Genomic DNA, 11015 nt, shown 5'->3' with positions numbered 1-11015 from the left:
TGAGCTTCTGACAATTTGATTTGGGTTTCATAAAGAAATGATTCAGTGCAACTTTACCCCACAATTACTGTCGGTCCGATTAGTTTGGTACGACTTGGAAATACTTTCACATAAATATTTGACAAAAATCTGATAAAACAGTAAAAATATGGATTAAGTTTTTTGGCCAATATAAGACCCAGTTTAATGGGCCCAGTTTAATCGGCTGTAAAATATTTGTATCATATCTTAACACTAAAATCTGACCATTTAGTCCACCAATAGGGCTGCTAATAAGGCCACTGAATAAGGCTTATAAGGTTACACATAATTTATTAATAATCCAATGCTCATTAAGGCATAACTTTACATGTGAAAACAGTCTATACACCGGCATGTCAAGGTGTGAGACACATTAGGCAGCGAGTGAACAGTCAGTTCTTAAAGGTGATGTGTTGAAAGCAGGGAAATTAGGAACATAAATCTGAGCCCCTTTGACAAGGACCAAACTCTGATGGCTAGATGACTGGTCAGAACCTCTCCAAAACATCAGGCAGGTGTGTTTTGTTAAATTTCTGATATGCAGCAGTCAGTACCTTCCAAAGTGGTCTGAAATATGAAAACTGGTGAACCAGCTCAGGGTCAATGGAGGCCCACCTCACAACTTACACAACAGGACTAAAAAAAGTCTTCCCCTCACGTCTTGGTGCCAGATAACAGGACGCCTTCAGAGGTCTTGAGGAGTCCATTCCTCGAATGTGGCACAAAAGGGACCTATAGCCCACACCACACCAATAAGAGTCCTTGAGCAAGACTCCTAACAGCACGTCCACCTTCCTGTGTAACATGACTAGTCACTCTGGTTAAGAGCATCAGCCAAGAACTCACAACCCATCGCGTAACAGCAACAGTTAGCATTTAGCATTATCCATGGTGTTGGGTAGGTAAAGGTTTGGGTCCAAATCAATATATACATAAAAAATGTTTTCAATATCAAACATGGTGCTGATTAGCATGTAGGAATTGTATGGGGGGGAGGTGAATAAAAAGAAAGACACGACGAGAGCGATCACAGCTGGGACAGCGACATTCTCGGGCCACCTGTTCCACGCTGCACAATCAGCAAATAACAGCTCGCATAACCACTTGGGCTTCGAACCATCTGCGCCCGTACAATGTGCGTGTTGTGTGTGCCACACACAACACACACACACACACACACACACCTGTGCTTCAGAGAAACCTCCGTCTCTCTAAACATCCTCATCATAAGAGTTTCTTCCTAACTGTTGAAAACCAGGCGACGGAGGGAAAAGTCTGTTTAGTTTGATGAAGCAGTTCAGAGAGGAGGTTTTGCGAGAAGTTCTTTCAGCGGAGGGAGAGATAATTTGTGTGGAAAGTGCTTTGAGCAGGCAACAGTGAAGTCTAAACGCGCGGCTGTGGCTCCCCTCCGGAGGCAATCATTACGGGGATTTGTTCTGCTTGCACTTATAGTCTTACCAGATCAATCGCAAAAGCATGCGCTAAAACCCATTATTAGTTCTGAGGGCAAAGTCTTAGTTTTGGGGGAAGGATTTGAGAGAGGCGGTGATGGTGGTGGTGGTGGTGGTGCTGTTGGGGTGGGGGGGGGGGGGTGTGGTTGAGAGGGATTGGGTTGGGTTTCGGATTGTCCGTACCGCTGCCTGTTTGAAGGAGCGCCGTCTCCAGAAGCGACCGCCACTCGGAAAAAAACACCCCACCACCGAGACCGCTGAGCTAATCAATTAGGAGGTGAGAAGCATTTAGTGCTATCAGAACATGCAAAAACAAATTCATTTAGTGTAATGGCGGTGTTCGCCTTCAGAAATCTGCCTCTCCTGCTGCTTCTACTTAAAAAAAAAAAAAAAAAAAAAAAAAAAAAGTCATACGTTCTCAAGCAGGGCTGCTAAGCTTTCAACAAATAAATATCTGTTCTAGTGCAGAAATGGACAAGTTTTATCAGGATAAATAATTTAATAATATGCTTTTCTGAGTCAGTACTTTAGAATAACTAACCAACCGCTTTCATTGAGAAGAGCGTCATTAATGCTTTTTAACTGGACGTAGTGCTGCAAACTAAGTTTTTACATTTACATTGATCCAGGTAGGAGGATGCAGCGTTAGGATTCTTGCCCAAGAACTCATATTGGTGTAACGTGTTGGGCTTGCCCAGCCAGAGTCCCCAATCTCTAGTCTGCCACAGAAAAGACGTTATGGTGGCCCACTACGCTACACCAGCAACTTGACAGTTTTTGAAAGCATTATAATAAGTCTGGTACTGAAGCCCTATTCAGATTTGATTCGTCTATCAGTGGGGGGATCTCTATCACATGTGTCCTCATGTGATAACGTTCCAAATGTTATTGGGAATGTTATTCGGAAGCCGGTGTTATAAATGTGATCATGTGACCACATGATGCCAACATTCGTGAACCAATCTCACTAGTCCTGTGGTAATTGTGTAGTCATCATGTGGTCACATGATCACATTTATAACACCGGCTTCCAAATGATGAAAATAGAATCTGGCTCTTATTTCAGTTTTAGGGTAAAGCAAAGTTCCAACAACAATTTAAATTCTGTTTCATTTCATGATTCTTAAAGCTTTCAGAAAGTGCTCTAAATACAAAGCAGCAGCCAAATCCTTCTTGCTTTTTTTTTCTTGCAATAATCCAGACTAAAATTATCACACGTCATTATGTGATTATCAAAATTGTACTGGGCTGAAATAAAATCACAGAGGTGACCCTAGAAATTGAAATAAAAAATATCATAGGACCCCATGTAAATGTAATCCTGTCCAAATAGGGTTATGCTCAACTCGTATGGAAACAGAATTACATAGGAACTCCAGTGAAAGACAGAAACCCCCCAGTCCCCTATATAAAATGAACTCTGTGTGAATAGCTTAAAAGTGTATTTCATCAGTATGGCCAAATGTTTTATTTTCAATGGTTCATTCATATATTTTTTTTACCTAATGTCATATGGCGCCATCTAAGGTAGCTGTCTCAGCCTGTAGTGTGATAATCAATAAAGTGTAAACTGTAGCATGTGTGATGAGTTTTCACACACACTACAGCCGTCCAACAACACTAACACACCGCCCCTATCCAGTCCACCATGAGTGGAAAAACCAGGAAAAGGGCAGAATGTCAGAAATGCTTGTTTATTTTCAGTTGATAAAGAATAAAGAAAGTGAAGACCCTATTATCAGTCAAGGTAAGGTAAAGGTGCTCATATTTGTCACTGTACTATGTACAGCGAAAGGTCCTCTGCATTTTACCCATCTGTGGTAGTGAACACACACAGACACACAGACACAGACACACTAGGGGTGAACTAGGGGTAGTGAGTGCACACACACCCAGAGCGGTGGGCAGCCAACTCCAGCACCCGGGGAGCAGAGAGGATGATGGGCCCTGCTGAAGGGCCCAATAGTGGCAGTTTTTCGAGCCTGGGTATCGACCCCACAACCCTGTCATCAATAGCCTGGTGATCTAATTGCTGAGCCACCACCACTATGTCTACAAGCCGCAGTGAGAGGAAGTGACAAAGAGGGAAATTACCGTATTTACACTAATAGTGTGTGCCGTGTACTTTGTGTGACAGCATGCACCAAACAGTGACGTCTCGACCTTAACAGTTTGGTAGAAGTACACATACAGTTACAACCCTACTGTGTGTTGTGATACAATAATAATAATAATAATAATAATAATAATCGTACCATGTTTCATACATTACATTACAGTCAGAATAAATACTTCATCATAAAGTTTTCAATTCCGTTTTCTATACCGTGGCTGGAATAAGACCTCATAACTCTCAAATAGCGCTTACTTTGAATGAAAGCTCATTTGTTTAGGACCTTCTCTTCTGGTTTAAGCATAATGTAATGTTTAAACAACATAAAGAGCAACTGGTGGCTTCATACAGAGTAAGAAATATGACAGCAATGATATGTTAAATGGGTTATGGGGACTTTCACAGTCCCTCTACTTACTGTTGCTGATATTTCCCAAAGTTTCCCTGCCAAACCAGTGTGTATGTGTGTCTCTGTGTGTGTGTGTGTGTGTGTGTGTGTTCCAGGGTCTGGACGCAGTTGTATATTCTTATATTAAATTTGCCCGGGAATGTTCTTTCTGCTGGCCAATGAGACTTGCTTGATTTAAGTGAGGAGGAAGGGGGCATGTGGGTGGGGGTTTCTGACTTTGGGACTATTACATAACTGAAGGCATCATGTCCTATTTTTCTAATAGGCAGATCCAATCAAGCGGAATCAAGTGTGCACGGTGGTGGAGGGGCTTTGGGGGGGGGGGGGGGGGGGGGGGGTACTTGAGAAGCTGAGTATAGGCCATTAAATCAGACAGGCAATCCTCTGTCCTAACTCTGGCCTCTCTGCCCCCTCAGTTTTGCAACTCAGGTCATCTTATATAATTCTCAAACTCCACCCAGTTGTTTACGAGTGTTTCTGTCCTAGTGCTCAACACACTAGGGAGCATTATGCACTGGTATATAGAAATCCTGTATGTAGGCCCACACTTCATTACATGATGATTATAATTTACGTCTCTCTAAAACAGAACCCTGTGGAACTCCAGAAAATCTTGTCAATTAAACAGCTATACAGCAGTTTTCGCTTTAGGATTAATCACAGAATCGTTAACATGGGGTTTGAGGTTATAGAAAAAATAAAAAACATCAGTGAGAGGAGAAAGGAAAAAGGAGACTTACCAGATGTTTCTTTGACAGACAACGATGAGACGATGAGTTATCAATTATCTAAGCACTGCAAAAAAAAAAGAAAGAAATGGAGACATTTTAGTGCCTTGTTGACATCTTAACATCATGATAGGACATAAACGCTCCGTAATTACTTAATGGTGAAATTAACTTAATACATTCAGCTGCATACTTTAAATGCATTTGTGTTACTTCCTCCCATCGTCGCTCACAAATCACACAAAATAACTTCTGGCAGTGTGTAACTTTGCCAGATTTTATTTCAGCCTTTCCTCCAACTTACAAATGCAGTAGAGGACTGTGGGATTTAATATACTAATAATAAAACTAATAACCACAGCCATAATAACAATAATAATAAAAAAATATATAAATAAATATAAATAAAAAAAAAAACACCACCACACAAACACACACAGGCAAACGCTGAGGGAGATGCTCCTCTGGTCTATTTCAGGAGAAGTGTGCATCCGGCATCCTGTTTGGATGCACAGGTAACCGTGGGATGGGGAGGGGAGGGTGTTTTCTCTCTAAGGGCCCACAGACGCATTCCCTACCCAGAGAGGGACTCTTTTGTTCTCTGATAAATTGACACTGTCAGTTTCCCACGTTGCCGAGACGTGGCGGAGACCACAGGGGAAAAAGGAGTGGGAGCAGCACTGCTACATACGATCGGCATCATTTCATTTGACTGTTACTGTTGCTGCCCCCCCCTTCTTTTTTAACTTTACTTTTTTATCTGCATTGTCTCCACAAGCTTTCATTTCAAAGCTCTGATTGAGGGCACTGAGACAACAAAAATCTCTTTGTGCTCATCCAGATATCCAAATGTGAAGTCTGACGTCCACATCGTCTGGGAACAGAAACGTCGAGCGCGATGTTTATCAGCGCAGATAAGCCACTTGCTTAAACACGCAATCACGAGTGCTTTTTTACTGGTCATACAAATCCAGACTCTGCTTATTTGCATACAGAGTTAAGACAAAGAATGCCCATCCAGGAACTAATGAGTAAATCAGGAACACATTACACTTTATAACACAACGGAACCCTAAATCAAACTACATGTAGTTAGATCATCACTGCTACGCTAAAACCATAACAGGAATTTTACAGGAAACCTTCATAACATTTTAATCAAAGTCATTGTGAAAATTTGTATTCATGATTTTAGAGGATTCCTATTAAAATTTGTTACAATTTATAACAATTTTATATATATATATATATATATATATATATATATATATATATATATGTTTCAGGGGAAATCTGGAACCAAGCTTTATTCTTTAGATTATCTTACCGCACATCTACTGCTTTCTTCAGAATTAGACATTGTGTACCTTTTTACTGTATTTTCGCTCACCTTCAAGTTTCAGGTTTATTTGTCATTTGCACAACATGTCAGGACATTTACGCATTGAAATGCTTGTGGTGAGGCTCAGGTTGATACTCTACAGGAGGACAAAACTATATACATACTAAACATATTAAAATAAAGTTTAAAAAAATATATATTAAATAAATACAAAATATTCACAAAATATACACAAAATACAGATTATACAAAGACAGAAGGAATTTGTAGAAATTCTCTGATATGTACGTACATGTATGAGACAGGTATAGTTTATTCTTATGTGATCTGTTGTGTTTACAAGCAAAACCTCCCTTATTGCCGAGATAAACGGTCGTATACAATGTGCTTAAGTGTCTGAAACTGTGCAGTACTGTATACATTGCAGTCGTAATGGTAAAACATTTTCACGGTAGGCATACAGTATACAGTATTTCACAATTCTCCTTCTTGTTATTGGTTTATTAAAAGATTTACCACAATTTATTAATGGAAGTATATGCACAATTGCTTCTTTCTGAAAAAGAAATAAATAAATAAGAAACCTGCACATGAGGTGGAGCTCTTTTGAACTATTCTGTCTCCAGCTATTATAGTGATTATTTTCATTTTGAATTAATCTGCTGACTTTCTACATTAATCAACAGACTCAGAGAATAGTAAGAAAGTTGGTGGGATTATTATTATGTTACCCCCCCCCCTCCCCCCGTACAGTAGGCTGTTTAATGGGTCAAGCAATGTATATTATTGGATATCATTTTTGGATATCATGTTTAAAATGTATCTAATTTTTCATACCATCACAAACCTAAAACCGGTACACTGCTGCAACCCCTAGTATACTCTAGAGTACTGTAAAAATCCCAGATCAAAGATTTGATGTGAAACACTGGTCTCTCATTTCAATACAACATTTCCAATACAAAAAATCGGTACTTGAAAATGTGCTTTATTAAATGCTTCCATGTTCTGTTTATTATGGCAAATAAATAAATAAATAAATAAATAAATAAATAAAACAACACATTCACCATTTGTGACGGACACAGACAGAATTTGGATTCTGCCTTTAACCCATGCGTGCAGTGAACACGCACATATACAGCAGTGAAACACACACAGTGGACAGTGAGCTCGGAGCGGATTGCTGCGGTGCCCGGGGAGCAGACAGGGTAAAGGGCCTTGCTTAAGGGCCCAACAGTGGCAGCTTGCCGCTGCCAGAATTACAAACACTTTAGAGCTTTTGCCCAGGAGTACAATGCATTTAACCCATTAAACACACTACTGAATAGGGGCAGTGAGCACACGTACCTGGTGCGGTGAGCAACCACCTCGACGCCCATGGAGGGTTAGGTGGTCTTGCTTAAAAGGCACCGCAGCCATGAAGCCACTGCTGCTCCCCATGGCATTATTGTACAATATGATCCACTGTATTGTTACACTCCTAAAAGATCATACATAAACTCACAGACAATACAATACAATTTTCAAACATTCCCTGCCAAAAAGAAATCCGCAAACCCTGTGGTCTCCCCCAGTCTCTGCTATACTCCACTCAGGATGTAGGAATCTCAATCCATTCATAGCACCTTTTCCTCAAAACATCATTTTCTTAGCTGCATATAAAAGAAAATGAGTCGGTTTGAACAATCTGTGTCAAACTTTGCTGCCAGTAAAATACAGCTTCAGCAGCTCTAGCCCAAAGCTGGGCCAAGTTTCCACACTGGTGAAATGACTAGCCTAATAAATTAAGGAGACTCCAATAAATTCTTCATGGCCCGCAGCCACGAGTGAAATCCATAGCCGAGGACAAATTTGCTGGACCGGCTTCTGCCCGACAAGCTTCTCTTATACAATCATTATATTAATTATTATCATTACAATAACATTCTGCCAGCTTGATGCGCAACTCTATCCATCCCAAAAATAAATACATAGATAATAAAAAAAATAAAAAAGAATCTGCACCAGGGAAGACTCACTTCACACACAATTCACACACCACTTTGTCCAAAATTCAAGGCTTTTACTCTTGTACACTCTATTTCAAGCACAAATGGCAGCAATTTGATTTCAATTCCAATTCCATTAAGATAATTTAGGTTAAACCATTTTCAACCTTGCAGCCTATTCGGACAAAGGCAAGGAGACAAATTCTCACATTATCTAAGTCATTTGCTGCTCTGGTTTTTGAGGGAAAAGGAGGTGGGGGGGGGGGTGCTCTCAAATCATATTTAAGCAATCAGGCAATTCCAGTACATTAGGTCATTAACACATTTCTAAAGAGGCTAATCTGTCAAAGAAATGTAATTTAGCTACTACTGAAAGTCCTTGTTCCTTCCCGGACAGTAAACGATGTCTAACTGTGGGAAGTAGATACGAGGACAAAATAGCCCTTTGGACTTCATGGGAGTTATTTAACCCAAGCAACCTGGGGCATGGTGGGAGGCCCACTAACCTGAGCTTCGAAGGCCGTGTATATAGGAGCATTAGAGCATGCTAATGGTAAACACTCTGGTTTGATGTGTGCTGAGTGTTTACCACAGAGCAAAAAAAAGGTAGCCCCCTGATTCCTGATGAAAAATACATACCCCTGAAATCACCTTCGCTTTTTACCTCTCTCCTTTTACGGGCTATAAATAGCTGCAGCTCTCTTGGCTTTGGAGCAGCGGAGCAAAGTGCGGGGCATGTTGCGGGAGGAGGGAACTCGACAAGCCATGGGTCGTTAATGGGCTTTGATAAGGGGTTAGAGGGCCATTAGAAGCAGGAGGTCCTGAGCGACCCCTCCGACCCCAGACATCAGCTTCAGCTCCAACTGGTCTAGAAAGAAGCAACCTGGTGAGATCCTGATGGTTGAGGCCATTGCACTGTTTTCCAGGGAATGTTTTAGAATGCCAGACTGGCATAGACAGACATCTACGACGCACTACCAGGGAATGACTTGTGTGCTGCTGTCTTGGCCTGCCTCTCTCTATACGTCTAGCTTAAATCACTCACACCAAACAATTTACAGCAGGCCTTCAGGACAATGAAGGTTTTGGTGGTTTTCGCGAAGAACACAGGTTTCAAAACAAGATAAAATAGGCCAGTGTTCAAGTTGGGCTGCATGTGCGTAGATTATATGAAGTGCTGCTCAAAATGAGTGCGGTGTACAGTGGTTCTAATTTACATCCTGTCAGGGGAACCAGACTACCGTCCTACGGGAATTGCTCTTCTTTTTTAGACGCATGGCTGAGGACTCATCCGCCCCATGCGGCGTGTTTACTGTGTGCGCATCGCTGTGTGTGGAAGATTGGCGGGTAATTGCACCCTGCCTGAGTGAGCGAGGGGGTCGGACTTCCGCTCCGGTCCTCCATTGATCTGAGTGAGCAACTGGTGCGCGCTGCGCATTTATCAAATCAACATCAGTGGCCCTCGCGGGACATTCACAGACACCACAAATCCATTTCACACTCCCAAATAAAACAGCCTGTCGGCGCAAAACTTCCTATCGGCCGTAGCCATCAACATGAAGGACTGCCCTCAAGTAAATAGGATTTTGAGTCACGTGCGTGACTTTTATACGACGCTACAAAAGCAGAACAAACTCATAACTCTCACGTTTGAGTGTTATCTCCCCACGACTCCCACCCTCCCGTATCGCTGTTTAACAGCAGCGCGCCTGGCCCTCCGTCGACACAGGAATGCCCACTATGCCAGGAATTTGGGATGAAATGGAGGGCTTCCAGCAGGCTTGTCATATAAGGAGGAAACCACAGCTTCAGGCCTGGCCGTTTCCTGTTTATCCTACGCCTCATTCAATCTTACCAAGCTGGTCGTTAGTGGAGAAGTGCCATCACTCTCTCCTGGGTGACAAAGATAGTGTTATTGTTTTAAAAGCATAACGGAAATGTGTGAGTAAATAATTAGAAATGAGGACAGTACATGATCGTGCACGCGTGCAGACACACACACACACACACACACACACACACACATTATATATTAGACATACTGAATAATTTAAATAGTTTCCACTATCCTAGTAAGCAAACACAAAGAAGAAAAGCTTGCTGAGTGCCTTTGTCTTCAAAGAAAACACATTGTTTTTGTTTATTATTGGCTGTGGTGTTTTTCTGGAAACTGAACTTTCACCCAGGGATAGACTTTTCTTATGGCCTTGTATTCCAGATTACAACGGTTTACAGTTTGGCCACTAAAAAGGCAGAGCCTGTGGCCCAACAAACCACTTGCCCTTTTTTCTCACATTTACTCTCTTTTCAAACCACAGGGCCAAGTAATCCACCACTAATAATAATAATAATAATAATAACAGCAACAACAATAATAACAAAACTCTATTCTTACCTTCCATGTGAGATCCAGAACCTGGTTTGGTTCAACCACTGGACTAATGGCTTTAAATCATATACTTGAAATCAGAATTCACTAACTTGACACACCATGGTAAGTGACACCTTCTTACAAAAACCCAGAGCACTTTTTGGGGACTGGGCTAGTAAAACACTGATTGACTGCCAGTGGCAGTGCTGGTAATGAAAAAGATTGGGAAAACAACGATGAGAACAAAAATAAAGAATAAATTAGATTGTTCAGAGTTGAGTGGAAGAAAGAATCTGTGCGGTCTAAGTGTTTTGAGGGACTCTGAGATTGATGTGATGTTCTGTCACGCATGTTGTCAGTATCCGCAGCAGGCAGAGACCACAAGTCCATACTTTACTGTGAGTAACTAATTTAGAAAACACTTTAACTATTCCCATAAAATAATCACAGAAAACATTTAAAAACATGGCCACGGCTTTCAACACAAACACTCTTATAGCTCAATGATCTGGTGATCTAGTGATTCCAAAAACAGGTGAGTCAGCAGGATTGAATGCTAAACATCTTCAATATGGCTTATTATGTTGTA

At 41.3% G+C, this 11015-nt stretch overlaps 1 protein-coding gene across 3 annotated transcripts in view; it reads right to left on the bottom strand.

Annotated features, from left to right (window-relative positions):
* lpp (LIM domain containing preferred translocation partner in lipoma) overlaps positions 1 to 11015 on the bottom strand; it is a 234874-nt gene that overhangs the window by 187713 nt on the left and 36146 nt on the right. For all 3 annotated transcript variants that reach the window (XM_072684124.1, XM_072684123.1, XM_072684122.1), the window contains one exon: positions 4735 to 4789. The gene's annotated coding sequence lies outside the window, so the exon portion shown is untranslated. The remainder of the gene's footprint in view (positions 1 to 4734; positions 4790 to 11015) is intronic.

Source organism: Salminus brasiliensis, chromosome 7, assembly GCF_030463535.1.
Source record: "Salminus brasiliensis chromosome 7, fSalBra1.hap2, whole genome shotgun sequence".
Classification (NCBI taxonomy): Eukaryota; Metazoa; Chordata; class Actinopteri; order Characiformes; family Bryconidae; genus Salminus; species Salminus brasiliensis.
This window is presented reverse-complemented; position numbering and strand designations above follow the sequence as displayed.